Source organism: Neopelma chrysocephalum, unplaced genomic scaffold (genome assembly GCF_003984885.1).
Source record: "Neopelma chrysocephalum unplaced genomic scaffold, ASM398488v2 Primary Assembly neopelma1_96671, whole genome shotgun sequence".
NCBI lineage: Eukaryota > Metazoa > Chordata > Aves > Passeriformes > Pipridae > Neopelma > Neopelma chrysocephalum.
In genome coordinates, this window is record NW_020925316.1 from 272,251 (window position 1) to 284,315 (window position 12,065).

The 12,065-nt window shown below is 40.7% G+C and overlaps 1 protein-coding gene across 6 annotated transcripts in view; it reads left to right on the plus strand.

Moving 5' to 3' along the window:
- Positions 1-12,065, plus strand: part of LOC113981589 (A-kinase anchor protein 2-like) — a 266,112-nt gene that overhangs the window by 175,534 nt on the left and 78,513 nt on the right. Inside the window, exon 1 of one of the 6 annotated variants that reach the window (XM_027709032.1) lies at positions 10,430-10,494. The exons of the other annotated variants lie outside the window; for them this stretch is intronic. The gene's annotated coding sequence lies outside the window, so the exon portion shown is untranslated. Of the gene's footprint in view, positions 1-10,429; positions 10,495-12,065 lie in introns of those variants that run through there. 6 annotated transcript variants of the gene reach the window in all.

Sequence of the window (12,065 nt, forward strand, 5' to 3'; positions counted from 1 at the left end):
AGGACATGTGCAGCTTCCTTCCTAACAGTTCTTGGGAACTGATGCTTGACATCAGAGATGTTATTTTTTAATCATTAAATCCAACAATTGTCTGGAACAGCGACACCAGCATTGTTTGAGTTGAGCTTAATAGCAGCCATTTTTTTTCCCCAGACCTCCAGGGAAAAATACAGCTCCGTCTGTATACATGCCCTATTTTTGTGTCTCGTTAAATGTGGGGCAAGTTTAGTAGTGCCAATTGAGAATAATTCCTTAATAGGACTGTTAATACACAACACAGATCCACCCATCTTTGGAAAAGCTTCACTTTTAAGAAGTTTCCTTTTTTTTTTTTTAAATTACTCTTCTTGAGCAGGCTTCAGGAAAATGACAGACCAGAAATAGGAACCCACTGAAATGTACACGTGTATTAGCATCCTGCACCAAACTCTGCTGGCAAATTAATTAAATCAGTATAAATCTATTAATAAAGCTTGCAGTTTTCACACAATTAAAGAAGAAAAAATTATTTTTGTTAAAGTAGGTGAGATTTAACCAGCAGTTTTTGTACAGATCTTTTGCCTCGCTAATTTTGTTCTATTAGGAATGTACTGCAGTGCTCCTGTAGCTTTGTTAGAAAGACAATGTGAAGCCAATCTCAAATCTTTAAATATTATTCTATCAACTTTCCTCAGAAATAGGTCATTTATTTCCAATTTTAGAGTTCCCTATTAACTGCTACCCTGCCCCAAGAGTGAGTGCAAGAAGAGGTTTTTGCTGGCAATACTCTTGAGAACCCACATGTTGGTATAGGAACTACTATCAATAAACCCACAGAATCACTTAACCTGATTTTAAAACAATTAAAGTATATGCAAGGTGATTAGACTGTTGTGGTTTGTGCCGTGGTTTGTGCCGTGGTTTGATGTTCCCACTGCCCCTGTGTTTTCAAGATATGTTTGACTGGCACAGCTTGCTCTCACCAAGGAGAGAGGGACTGTGGCCAAAGTATCAAGGAAAATCTGGAGGAGCAGGTGTGTGAGGAGGATATGCAACCACAAGAGTTCAAACATGTTCAGGTCTCAACACTCTCTTGTTTCAACTGTTCACAGTGTGTAACACAACAGGGCATGTTCCCAGCAGCATTATTCTGGCATGGCTTGGCTGTGCTTGGCAGAGCAGTGAGGCTGATCCAGTCCTTCATTATTCCTTGCTCCTGCTGCTGGTGGTGATCATCGAAAAGAAAAATTGAACTCAAGTTGTGGTCTGACTTTTCCCTTTATCTGCGTATTTTCAGTGTTTTCATAGATTCATTTGAGTTGGAAAAGGCCCTTAAGATCATCGACTGTAAAACTATTATGGCAATTTTTCTGTGAACACACTGGTTCAGTATATCACTGGAAATGGGCTTAGTCAAAACAGCCATTTCGATCATTTAGTCCAATCTGGGTGAGCATTTCTATTTTCTTTGTGATGGAGGAAAGAAGAAAATTAATATCCACATTTAATATCCTCCACGTTCTGTAAAACAGTAACCCACTTGCCTTGGTGTTCAAGCCAAACTGCTGACAGTGGATTTTTAGTATTTGTCTCGTTTTATTAAAAAGCACAAGGATGTTAATTTCCCTTTCAAAAGAACAGTCAAGAAACAACTAGATCAGTGAAGGCTTCTTGAAACACCACCTTTAATCAGTCCAGTTATGTGAAACTTGAAGTAATTTCAGTAAAAGTTGATGTAGTTTGATGCAGCTTATCAAAACATTTAATAATTACAAAATCTAACATCAAGTGCCTTTTGAACACCAGGCTTCCCAGTCAGAGTAGCACAGAATAAGCCGCTTTAGATGTTGTAGTTTCATATGATAGGTACCTGAGCCTGTCCTTTAATGCATCCATTTAATGTTCCCAGTTTCCATGATGCTTTCCATCACTATCTTTGGCCTGCTTGTAACCTTTACTTTCACTTATACTGTTCTGGTTCAGTTCCTGACTTTGTTTAATTTAAAAATGTCAAACAGAGACATATTAGCTTCCTTTATGTATCTTCTTGCCAATGAAAGCTTGTTCTTCCTCGCTGATTCTGAAGTCCATCTGAGTCTCCTCTGAATAGCTGGTGAACAGCAGCTCTGAGGAAGCAGAGCAGCAACCAGACTTTGGAATTGGAGTTCTTAGGCATTAGGATTGTTCCACATCGAATGCTTTAAAAAAGGAGCCAGCATAGACTGAAGAAGTACCCATTCAGTTTCTGAAAATTAGACCTTTTTTAGCAGTGTTTTGGATGGGCACTCTCAACACCCCTATCCTCTTGCCTGTTTGGCTTTCTGGAGTGATATATTTGTAAGGCCCAAGTTAATGTTCATTGTAATGTATAAAAAGTGTTTATCAACGTGGTTAATGAGAACAGAAGTGGCATGCTACAGCAGCTCAGAAAGCATATTGATAGATTTCTAGGGAATAGTTCTCACTTTATATTAAAAATACCTTTTAATTTGTTGACTTTTTTACCAGGATATATTTTACACCCTTAAACTTCTCGAAAAATCATTTTCCATCTAATTAATTTAGAGATAGCAGTGGGGAGCTCAGGTAATTTTGAAATTTCTAGGAGCATCAGCCTTGGGGGAAAAAAATCACTTCTGGAATTGTCACTGGAAAGCAGACTACAGCTACTGGCATATTTAGGCAGGCCTGGAACCAGTTTGTGACACTATTAGCACATAAGCAGTACTCCCCAGAATTTAGCACTGAGTGGCAGTTAATTGGACAGAGTTTTTGCTGATTTCTTGGGGATGGATGCTGCTGGTCAGCATCACAGTTGGATCCCAAATAGTATTTAGTGATTGAGCCAAACTAAACCAGTCTTTCAGAATCAGCTGTGCTGAAAAGAACCTGCAGTAGAATCAGTGTTTCTTGTAAGGGCATTTCTTGCTCATGTCTTTTTTTCAGATGTCATCAAATGCCTTCTGCTCTGAATAAAAAGTTTTTAAACCGTTCTGCTTATCATTCATTCCCTAGGCCTCTCCATTATTCAGGGATTTCATCTGTGTAGCTGCAACAGTTCAACATCAGAATTGCCTAATTCTTCTCTGCTTCTTGTGAGATATGTGGGAAACTCAGAAGTTCAGCTCTCAGGCATGTCTTGCCTACTGTTCTTGTTGACTCTGGCAAGTCAGTGTATCCTGCTGGCCTGGGTAAAGGACGTGACTTTGCTGTGACGAGTTGGATAGGGTTTGTGTTAAACCATCTCCCGCTGGAAACGTGTTTTCTTTCTGGAAGAAGAGGATGATAGGACTGTTCTCTTACGTGCTCCAAGACTCTGCATTATCCAAGCTTTCTGAAGGGAAATCAAGCCAACACCCTAAGTTCTTGGCAAGTGTGAACAGTCAAAAAAGGGACTTCCTAGAGAGACACTCCAAGGGGATATTAACAACTCCCTGGGGTGTAGATGCGTGAGGGCAGAGGAGCATGTACATGGTATTTTTTAGGGGCATTCCTCTTCCCGTGCCTCTGACATGTTTCTGCGGAATGAAGAATAAAACTGGGATCCTGCAGGTGCAGATGGTAGCATGTGTGGGTGTGTCTGGTTAGACACTGGTAAGCAACCCAGCTGCAAAAAAGAAAAAAAAAAAAAAGTCTTGTCACATCAACTGCTCAGTTTCTACTAAAAAATAGTGGGTAATGTGGAAGAAAGAGAGGGAGAAAAGGTGATTTATGTCAATATTCATTAAATCGAGAGCCAGATAGCATTTAAAACTGGGGCCAAGTTGCATTGGCTAGAAGTATTCATCTGAAGATGCAGTGAATCTGAGCTAATTAAAGACTAAAACACTTCCGCCAATGTCACATGTGCCTCCTTTTCCTTCATAATAGCTCTGTGGCACATGGACAGCACTCATGTTGCGGTGCATGATCTCTGGAGAATAGAAGGGTTGGGCCCAGGTTGTGCTCCCCTCTCAGTTTTGTGGGAGGAATTGGTTCTTCAGTGCTCCACTCTGCAAATGCTGATACTTCTGTGGAAAAAAGTGTGAAACATCAGATCAGGGGTCACTGCTCACACTTTCTTTTTGAGAGTTTGAGTCTTCTGGTCCAGACTGGGGAAGTGAGCAGTAAACATCTGAACACTGAAATGCCAAGTTACCTCTATGGATACTCTGCCAGCTCTTTGGCTATGCATTCTTAGGTGACCAGGACATGTGAGTTAAGTAGGAGTGTACCAGCAGGGTACTGCTGGGATGGTTGTATTTTATGAATGGAGACTTACTTCATAGTTAAAAGGCCTGTATGTACATGGGTGCTTTGCCCAACATCCCACTGGCATCAGGAGTCAGCCAGAGTGCAGCTGTGTTGGGAAATGCGTAATACCAGTTAAATGTTCTTTCTAGATGCTGGAATGAATACTCTATTTCCTTTGGATACAAAAGGGAGGGGGAGAAATAAAAAAATGAGACAGGGCTTGCAGTTCCTATTGGGGCAAATAGAAGTTTGAGATGGGGTATGTGAATTTTTTAAAGAAGAAGAGGGGACTCAGTTTCTCAGAAGCAGGAGAGCTTCAGTTTGCTAGGCATGATGCTGAGATTTTATAGTGACTTGATGGTTTCATTCCTCAGCATGGTGGTGGGCTCCAGCAACAAAGGAGATCCATTGTGGATGATCATGATGACAAAATTTCTCAGGTTTCTCCTAGTCAGGGCGGGCCTTGGGCATTCTAAGTAGCTGGGCAGTATGGAAACAGATCTCTGCTGCTCTGTTGCATTTCATGTTTGGGACTAGATACAGGGTGATACAGTTAGCATTGGTTTGGTGAAGCAGATTTTGTGTGTCTGTTTTGTTGCTGGACATCAGTAATTCATGCTGTAGAACAGTATTTGAAGTTTATTTTTTCTAGTAAATTCATATTTACTTGGACTATGTGGGCTTGATATGAAGCTTACCATATATGATAGGAAAAAAAGTCTCATGAGACTGAAACCAAATTTTTCTCTCCTTCAGCTTACAGGAAGCCCTAGGGAATGAATAGAATCCTGTCTTACTTAACTATAGAGCAACTTCACTGATAACAAGTTTTGGCTTGTTAACAGTAATTTTTTTTTCTTTAAAATTTTAAAACATTTCCTGGGCTGCAGAGTTAAAAACTAACAAAAATATTTAGAGTGTATTGTAAAGATCAGAAGAGTCTGAAAGAATAACTTCTCTGGGGCCTTTGTTCTTGTTCGAATGCTAAGGTTTATGCCCTTCTCTGAAAAGCTCTGATATAAGCTACTCCTCCTCCAGAACAGCAAAACCTTCAAACCCAAGGCCCAAACTTTCAGTAATGCTCTTGGTTATGGTTTGGCAGAAGATGCTGTGATTTTTTTCTGTGCGAACAAACACAGATAAACAGAGAAATATGTTATTAGTCTCTCTCAGTATTTCCTGCAGTCTGTGACAATGTTGCCAGAGTTTCTTTGGTTTGGCTGTTAGAAGGATAACAACAAAAAATAACTCTCCTAGGCATGGTAGGGCAGGGTCCTAGTTCTCCTGAGTCTGTGATGGGAAGGAGGTGGCAGGTAACATCATTCCCCTGGAGCAGGCAACTCTGTCAGAGGACTGACCAAGGAAGTAATTTTGGCCAGGGCAATCATGTTGGCTCACACCCTTGTTCAGCAGGAGCAAGCAGCTCTTGCACCAGTGTATTTTCCAGTCTGGGTTGCAATGTCTGTCTCCCTTTTGCTTCCTGAGTGCCAGCGTTCCCAGTATCTTGTTCCCCTCCCACCACCTCTAACCTATTTCTTGTCTTGCTTCTGTTCTTTTGGTGTTATACAAGTTTCTTTTTTAAGTGTTTTCTGGGACTGGGTGTCAAGAGCCTAAATAAGAGTAAAGCCTACATATCCTAAACCTTCTCACCTCTGGTCACTGATTTGTGTGAGGTGGAGAGGAAGGTTGAGTCATTTTCTTCAGGGAAGCTCTCTGGGTGTTCAGCTGATACTGGCAGTTTCTTGCTCACATAACCTGTGTGTTTAAAAAGCAGCATGGTATATGACAGCAGTGGTAGGAGCACCCACGAGTACCTTATCAGCTGAACCAAGTTCTGCTGCAGCTGTGCCCCAATGAGAGTTCATAACTGCCCTTACTGCTGGAGACTTAAAACTGATAAGGTGGTGTGGCAGAGAAAAAGATTTTGACCCTTGTCACCATGACACTCCTTCAGTCTGATTCACCATAGAGTTGTTCACATTGTACCTTGGACGGCTTAACTGAACTGTGTTTTTGCTCCTGAGATCCTGCGTACATTTACTAAGGCCTTCCTGGGATGCAATTACCTGGTATCACTTTGCTCCTGCATCTGCATTTTCAACATCAGATAGGTATACATGGCATGCATAACACTCATCCAGAACAGGAAGCCAGGAGGAGACCTTGAGGGCTTGACCTTACTTCTGGTCTCCTCCCACAGTGCTGCTTCCCCTTACCAAAGGGTATACCAGGAGCAGCACCCTGGCTTTGGCAGAGGAAAGCCTCAGGATACTACCTGACAAAATCATCTTCAGAGGTTGATTTAAACAACCAAAAAGCAGAGATCATCCATGCCTTTCTGTTTCTTTCTAGAATATTACCTTCTCAAACAGATCGGTATTACTGCGTTACCATTGATTATTTCAAAGAAAGATCAGAGCTTTCCAAGCAGGAGCAGCAATTGGCTTTTTCCCCATCAGTGGAAGTTACCAGGAGAAGAAGCATTAGAAAGCAGATTCAGAAATATCTTTTCAGAAATATCTTTTCAGCAGTGAAAACCTCTCAAAGAAATTAGCAAGAGTAAACGTTTAATTTTTGCTCTTAAATTCTTGCTATTGCCAATTGCAGTACTGTTGCTGCAGGCTAAGCAGTTTATTCACAGCACCCTTTTAACAACCAAAATTAAAAAGATATTTATGAATCCCTGTTAGTCCCAGCTTATGGTGAGAATGCTGTCCATGTGCTGTTATTTTCTTCTTCCTTGTGGTGGTAAATTTGTCATTCTTTCAGAATGGAGGAAGCTATTGCTACTCGCTACTTTTGTTGTTATTTGATGGAGTCACGTATGCCTTTTCTCACTTTTAAATTGCTTTGGTCTTGTGTTATCACCACAAACAAATGTAGTTATAATTGCTTGGATCTTCTGAGAGCTTTATGTGGGTACTTTTACTGAGATTAGTGGCATTTATGATTTTCGATGTGACTGTAGCTTTTGCCTCTCCGTTGCTTTTTTCCTTTATAAGCTTAAGTCGACCTGCTGCAATCAAACTCACTGCATAGAAGAAAAAAATGTGAGATGTTTCCTGCAAACAATTGATGACAAACTCATTGTACTAAAGCTTACTGAAAAGGAACTTTTTTTTTTTTTTTTTGGAAGGTGAGAATAAAGGAATTTCCTCCTCCACCCTTGTGTTGTTGAGCTGCAAACTGATATTGTTGAGAGGGAAAAAAGTAGCTTTAGTTTTCCTCAGGATATTATCGTGTGATTTTAGTGAAAACTTTTAAAGATATAGCAGTCACTCTAAAGGTCTCAGTTCCATTCAGAATTGAAAAATTAGTTCTTAGTTTGTTTTTAATTTAAAGCATAGTCAATTCAGTTAATTCCAAGAAGAAGTTCCCTTCTGAAGGTTCAGAGATTCCTCTGGCTAATTTTATAGTTTAGTGAGAATGGTACTCTTTATGGAACAGTTTGTTAATTATTCCAGGAGATAGATGAGTTTGCAGTGGCAAAACACTGAAGCCACACAGAGCAGAGCCTTGGGTTTTTTTCAGAGGACCATGACTACAACTTGGTTTTGTTAGTCAGTAGCAATTATGTATTGAGCATTTTGAGTTTTTATTAGAGGTTTTGTAATGAAGTAAAGTATCGTTGGCATCTGACACCTAGTGCAAGAAGTTAAGTCCTGATCCAGCCTGACTGCCATTGAGGGAATGTGAAAATGCTTTTTAAGGGTGTTAGTGGGGTAGGGTATATTCCATTTTTGTATTTATCAGGCAAGATGCCTAAACTTAGGTTTGACTTTACTCTTTTTTAGTTTGTGTTGAAGTCACTTTTACTGAAGCACTTGCTCAACATCTGGGTATGAGTCCTGTGATGTCCTGTGCATGTATTTGACATTACTAGACTGTGAGTAGGCCCATCATCCCACCTTTTCCTGTTTTCCTGGTACCCGCGGGATTTCCCACAGACACAAGCTGTCGCAGCAATGCAGATCCCAAGCTCTTGTTCTGATGTTTCTCTCAAAATTCAAATTGTCTTTAATTTATTTCCCTGATGGTCTAGTTCCTATTACCATTCAAGTGAAAGAGCAGGGATAGATTAATGCTGCTCTAAATATTATTAATAGTTCCTCGTTACATCCCTGGTTAAGATTGGAAATTGGATTTAAGTAATTATATAGAGCCATTATAAGATATAGTTTCTGTCCCAAAATCTAAAGTAGACAGAATAAAGAATAAAGAAAGCAGATACAGCATGTTGCTTAGCAGACAGCATTGCAACCAATAAACTCCACAGGGCTGCCAGGTACCAGCAAAGAACAAAATCATCTTGTCTCTACATACTAGTTCCAGTAAAATTCAAACCTAAAACATTTTTTACTGGTTGTGATTGAAAGGCTGAAGTTTCTAAAAGTCTTGGTTTAACTCTAGTTAACAAGTCAGCTTCTTTTCCATGCATGAAAAGGAGAAGGATGTAAAATGTGGAGTAGGTCTTTAAGTTCAGCCTCGTAGGTTAACTCTCACTTTTGTGGCCATACTTTTCGAAGTCAACTGTATCCCTGCCTGCGGGACCAGCCAGTCACAGAAGTTAAAAGGAATCTTCAAAGGTTTCCAGCTTTTTTTTTTCCATTGCAGCAGGACAGAACCAAGCATGCTGCTTTAGTGCTTATCTAGACCTTTACACTGCTAGAATTGGGTATTCCTTGTTGCAGGTGGAGCAAATATTCATACTTTAAAACATGTAGCATTTTTGATGGTTCTGGCCTTGTGTTACTTTACATTGAAGCTGTCATAAGATGAAGCCTGGGAAGCAGTTGGAAGAAAACAGTGAGGCAGAGACAGGGTGAAAGGAAGCTCTCGCAGTCTGAGGCTAGGATGACGTCAGGAAGACTAATTGTTTTGTAGTCTTAATTGCTAGCTTTAATCATGCTGCCCCAGTTGACATGGGTGGGGAGAGTGTGCCGTGCCACATCTGCACTGACTCATGGGGCAGTGGTCACCTGCCCACTCAATTATTTTCGGCTTGCCATGAAAATTCAAGGATGATACAACCAGGGAGAGTGAGATCCAAAGCCCCTTCATTTTGTTACCTTGACTGTGGCTCAGTTGCCAAATGTAGTGATAATTGAAACAAAATGGGGCGTTCAAGGCTTTATCCCATTTCAGTGTAACTGTGGTAGGACAAGTTTTCAAATCTGCAGTAGCCTCTCTAGAGGCACATGGATAACAAATGATTTAACACTATCTTGTACTTAGTTCTTGTGGCTTTCCTAAAGCATGTCTGTTGACTATCAGATGCTTTGATCTGTTGAAGAGGAGTTTAAAGGGGCACATGGATAACAAATGATTTAACACTATCTTGTACTTAGTTCTAGTGGCTTTCCTAAAGCATGTCTGTTGACTATCAGATGCTTTGATCTGTTGAAGAGGAGTTTAAAGGAATATGGCATGTTAAGTTCAAGGTGTTGGGTTTAGTACAGAAGCTATAGAACATCACCTGTATCCTGCAAAAATATGAACAAATACAAGTTGAAAATTCTCAATTTGGTGTATTTCAGTTACCTGATTTGCATGTGTTGTGGTTTAACCCCAGCTGGCAACCAAGGCCCACACAGCCACTCGCTCACTCCCCCACCAGTTGGATCAGGGAGAGAATCAGAAGGGTAAAAGCCAGAAAACTTGTGGGTTCAGGTAAGGACAGTTTAATAGGGAAAGCAGAAGCCACACACACAAGCAGAACAAAACAAGGAATTAATTCACTGCTTCCAAGGGCAGGCAGGTGTTCAGCCAAATCCAGGAGAGGAGGGCCCCATCACGTGTAACGCTGACTTGGGAAGACAAAGGCCATCACTCCAAATATCCCCCGCTTCCTCCTTCTTCCCTCCACTTTATATGCAGAGTATGATGTCATATGGTATGGAATATCCCTCTGGTCAGTTGGGGTCACCTGTCCCAGCTGTGTCTCCTCCCAGCCTTCCATGCACCCCCAACTTGCCAGTGTGGCAATACGAAAAACAGAAAAGGCCTTGGCTCTGTGTAAGCCCTGCCCAGCAATAACAGAAGCATCTCTATATTATCAACCTTGTGTTCAGCACAAATCCAAAACACAGTCCCTTCCTAGCCACTGTGAAGAAAATTAACTCTACCCCGGCCAAAACCAGCACATCATGTATCAAAAGTTCAACTAAAATAAGTACTGAAGCAAGGGGATTTTGAGACTAAATCGGACTCAGAGAAGATTTAGGCAGAGCAATTTGCAAGGAGTTCCTGTGGACGAAGGGTGCAGTGTTATTTAATTTCAAAGTAAGTTTCCCCTTCATTTCCTTTTTAGAGGCTAACTGTCACAAAATTAATGGTGTCTGGCTCCTTCCCACACATATGACTTCCCCATCAACTCATCATGTTCATGAAGCTGACCACATGAACCAGATTTGTAAAGGGGTCTCCATGTCAGTGCAACTCTCTTCCTACAGCTGTGTGTGTACAACTTGATTAATATTTCAGTGCCTGCTGTTGAGTACCAATGGCTTTTTTTAATTAGAGAGATGCAGATGAGTATTTTGATTTGAAAGCATGTGTGCATGGTACACCGTTTTGCTGGGTCTTCAGAACACTCATGCAATTGGGAAAGGATGTGTCTGCCAAACATTCGGTTATCAGCATTTGAAGTTTCCTTGATTTAATACCCATTTCAGCATATTCTTTAAAGCCGGTTTCATTCTAAAGAAGAGTTGCCTAATTAACTGTGTCCATGGTGTGTTGTACTCTGGAAGGGTTCCCAATAGTTTTGACAGGCAGCGGAGTCTGTGCTGGAAGAGTGAAGCCAACAAGAAGTTCTGTTGATTTCAGGTAAATTTAATTGCCATTCCCCTACAGATGGCATGACTGATTTAGGATAAGCTGAAATTGGTGGGGGAGGGAGGAGGCAGCCTAGTCTAAAATCTGATTAGGGCCACTCAGCTGCTGCTTTTGATCTGTCAGTGCTATAGATCAGAAAATAAGGCTGATTGAGTTTATAGGGAGAATCTATAGTCAGGAGAAAATGTTGTATCGTGACCTGTACGTTTTTTAGTCAATTGAGACAACTCACTGGAAAATTTTTGAAATTTCCCTGGTGAAGCATAACTGGGACAGTATTGAACATGCAAGGAAAAAAGAAATCTTAGAGGTTGACATCTGTCAACAGAAACTAAATGGAAAATATGTGGGACAGCACTGCACAAGTGATTGAAAATCCCAGGGGTACAGCAGTGAACAACACAAGTTTGAATCAGTAAGGGGTTGTGGACATGTAACTTTGGCAGTTAGCTTGGTTAGCAAAATAATGCAGTGATGGAGAGGATTCTACTCAAATACGGTTTCACTTGCCTTGAAACTTAAGGCTTTTTATCTGCAACTTCAAATCCAATTAGATTTAATCCTCTGCTGTTTGGAAATTTCACCATTGTCCTGCATACATTTTCCAGCTCGGAATCTTACTAGTCCTCAATTCCTCCATTACTTGCCAACAGTTCTTCACAACTTTTCCAGATGGAAATTCTCCTTGAAATCAGATCTGAGTTTGTGTTCACTTGAATTTCAAATTATTCTCCCTAGTTCAGTTGGTAAATAGTACTGTGGTCAGAAACCATATGTAACAAAATCTCAATTTGACCTAGTTACCATTAACTTTGATTCTTTTTGATGACAGAATTATCTTCTGTCTTGTTTCTGCACTGACTTCTTACCATGTGCACTCTTCAGCTTCATGTGGCAGCATTTTTGTTGTTGATTCAAGTCAAATCTGTCAGTGCTGCTGTAAAGCTAATATATGCCTTGCTCAGCCAGCTAATTAGCATGACTTTGGCAAGCTGCCTGAGGTCTTTGGGTCTGAA